This window comes from Pteropus vampyrus, unplaced genomic scaffold (genome assembly GCF_000151845.1).
Source record: "Pteropus vampyrus isolate Shadow unplaced genomic scaffold, Pvam_2.0 Scaffold15104, whole genome shotgun sequence".
Taxonomy (NCBI): Eukaryota; Metazoa; Chordata; class Mammalia; order Chiroptera; family Pteropodidae; genus Pteropus; species Pteropus vampyrus.
The window spans coordinates 396-3,946 of record NW_011903885.1 but is presented as its reverse complement, the minus strand read 5'-3'; the positions used below and the strand labels follow the sequence as shown (position 1 = coordinate 3,946).

The 3,551-nt window shown below is 43.9% G+C and overlaps 1 pseudogene; it reads right to left on the bottom strand.

Moving 5' to 3' along the window:
* Nucleotides 1-1,886: 1,886 nt before the first annotated feature.
* On the bottom strand, nt 1,887-2,006 carry LOC111735107 (annotated as a pseudogene).
* Nucleotides 2,007-3,551: the final 1,545 nt, after the last annotated feature.

Sequence of the window (3,551 nt, the reverse complement as noted above, 5' to 3'; positions counted from 1 at the left end):
AACCTGGAAGGGAGAGTGGTCCAGATGGCTTCTTTGACATGCCTGTGACCTTCAGTGCAGGGGCACGCGCAGCCTGCAGCAACCCTGCAAAATCTCTAGAGGAAGAAATACTCTCACCAACTTTCCTCCTTCCTCAGATCTCCTGCTGGTGCCCGGCACTGGCCAAATCTAACAGGAAGGCCAGAGGGTAGTGGGGCGTTGGGGAGGATGGAGGAGAGAAGGAAGAGATGGGGTAACAGGGGTTAAATATGTGGTGACATTAAAGAATTAAAGAATTAAATGCTCAAAAAAAAAAAAATCTAACAGGACCCTTGGTTGACCTCAAGGCAATGGGCAAGGGGCTGTCCATGCAGCCCATTCTGGTCTTGTCAGCCTCCTGGACACAGAGCAGGATGAAGGGGAGAGAGGTACAGTGATACCCAGCACAGGGACAGGCGAGGGGCTTTCATTTGAAGGAGGATCCATTTGGGGCCTCTCTCTATTGATGTGTCACTGCCTCATGTCAGTCTTGTGAAGACTCTGCTTCGTGTCTGAGGGATATTTTTGAAAACAACATTATAGAGGTATAATCAAGACACAATAAAATGCATCCGTGTTAAGTGCACGTTTTGATGAGTGCTGACAAATTTACACACCAGTGTAACCATCACCATGATGAACGTGTAGAACACTCTCACCCCTCTAAAGTCTCTGTGCCCCTTCCCAGTCAATATTACCTCTGCCTCTGGCTCTAAGCAACCCCGCTCTGCTTTCTACCTTTTAGATTCCACTTGTCTTTTCCAGGGGAATAATGTAAATGGAATACTATACAGTACATAATCTTCTGTGTCTGGTTTCTTTCCTTCTGCACGATTTTGAGGTTCATCCAAGTTACCATGTATACTAGTTAGTTGTTCATTGATTTCACTGCTGGGTTAGTATTTCATTGTATTCATATGTCCCATTTGGTATTTATTCCTTTACCTACTGATGGACATTTGGGTCATTTTTAGGTTTTTGCTGTTATGAATAAAGCTTCTATAAACATTTGCAAACAAGACTTTGTAGAGATGTGTTTTCATTTCTCTCAGGTAACTACCTGTGAGTGGGACTCCTGCTGGATCATTTTGTAAGTGTTGTTTATAAGAAACTGCCAGACTGTTTTCTAAAATGGGTGTATCTTTTTGCAACCAACCAGCAAAGCAGGAGGATTCCTGTTGCTCCATATCCTCACCAACACTTGGGATCATCCGTCTTTTTAACTTTAGCCATTTTAGTTGGGGTATAGCAGTATCTCACTATTGTTTAGTTTTAATTTCTCTATGACTAACGACATTCGGCTTCTTTTCATGCACCTACTGGCCACTCAGATTTCTTCTTTGTGAAGTAGTCATTCAAATCTTTTGCTCATTTTTTTACTTGTTTGTGTACATATTATTGATTTAGTTTCTCCCAATCTATGACCTGCTTTTTTTTTTTTTTTGCCTTTTTTTCAGGCTTTTTTAGATTTTTAAAAAGTTTTGTTAAATTTATTGGGGTAACATTAGTCAATGAAATTATATAGGTTTCAAGTGTTCAATTCTATAATACATCGTTGGTATATTGCACTGTATGTTCACCACCCAAAGTCGAATCTCCTTTTGTCACCGTTAATTTGACCCCCTTTTCTACCTCCCTCCTCACCCGCTCGTTCCCTCTGGTAACCACCATACTGTTGTCTGTGTCTATGAGTTTTTATTTGTCTTGTTTGTTCATTTGTAGCAATCCTTCTTCTGGATATCTACCTGAACATTTTTTATTTTTATTTTATTTTATTTATTTTACTTTTTTAGGCAAGGCGACCCTTGGTTGACCTCACAGATTGCAAGGACCTTGTCAGCTTACGATGCCTTGTTTTTTATTTTTTATGCCTACAGCACCTGGTCTTCCTAGATGGTCTCCCATCCAAGTACTAATCAGGCCCGACCCTGCTTAAGATTCCGAGATCAGACAAGATCAGGCTTGTTCAGGGTGGCATGGCCGTAGACTAACTGAAAATTTTGAAAATATTTATTTGTAAAGATATATGTACCCTATGTTCACTGTAGCATTATTCATGGTGCTTCAAGCATTATTCAAGACTTGGAGACAACCAAAGTGTCTTTCGATAGATGATTGGATAAAGAAGATGTGGTACACACATTTAATGGAATACTACTCAGCCATAAGAAAAGATGAAATACCGCCTTTTTTGACAACATGAATGAATCTTGAGAATATCATGCTAAGTGAAATAAGTCAGATGGAAAAAGTAAAAAAGCATGCGATTTCACTCATAAGTGGATATAAAACCGAAATCTTTTTTGCTTCTTAACAGTGCACCGGGGCCTCACAGCAGGGGCCCTGTTGAAAGTGCTGAGTCATCGGCCACCCCAACCGAGTTTTCCCTGGGTGCCAGGCCTCAGGCCACGACATCTGTCACAGGCGTCTCCTCGCCCCGTCCTCATGACCACCTGTGTGAGTCATTGTCCCTACTGGATGAATGAAGACTGAAGTACAAATCAGGAGAAGGAAAACGTGTTTTGACAGAGCCGGTTTTATATAAGCATTGTTAACCAGGAATTGCAGAACTGAAAAGGCCGATGGGAACGCTCAGATATCGCAGAAGTAGTAACAGAAGGGATATGTAAAGAACTCCTATAACTGGGCAATAAGAAAACAATCCATTTTTTAAAATGGGCAGGTGATTTCAACAGATACTTCCAAGAAAACATAAGGATGGCAAAAAAGCACACGAAAAGATGCTCAATGGCAGTAATAACCCCTAGCATTGGGGGAACAAAGGTGAGACTTTGGGGTTATAAAGACCTAGACACTTCGAGAAGGGGCCTGCAAGGCTGGTACCCAGACCTCTGAGAGGACATGATGGGGCTGGCTCTGGGAGTGTGGAAGGAATGGACAACTGGAACTAGTAGCTGCTGCTCAAGTGCAGGCCCACTGCTGATGGAAACAGGGAGCAGATGTGAAAGAGCAAGTCCTTTTTCCCTCCTTCTGCCTTGCGGGCTCCCTCTTGGTTTCCCCTCTTCGCAGAGCCTAAAGGGGTGTCACTGGCCAGGCATAAACCTGATTTGTGAAGTCCCAGAGCACCACAGAATAGTGCAGAAGGTCAGGTTTGTTGCTGAGAGGCAATAGCTTAAAAAGCACTACCACAGATCAAGTCACTTGCCCAGGTAATACAGCTGGTAAGTGATGGAGTTTTTATGCAGGAAAATCTGGTTCTGAGGGCAATGCCTGGCTGGGGGGTTAAGAGGAAACACTTAGCAAGTGCCAGTCCTGGAGGGCTGAGCAGAGCCTGAAAAGTCTGACGTGTTAAGCACTGGAGCTGGGGCAGAGGGCTAGGCAGGCAGCACTACAGAGCTCCTGGTGGGTACCTGCTGTGGGTCCTCAAGCACAGAGCCAGGGTCGCTGGGGAAGCCAAGCTGGAGCTCAGCTATGGGGTTAGGGTATGTGAGAGACGCAGTACATGCTCCTGAGCTAGGCCCTCACTGCAGCCCAGATAAGGTGGTAAGGCAGCCAGAGTGGCCTGATGTCCT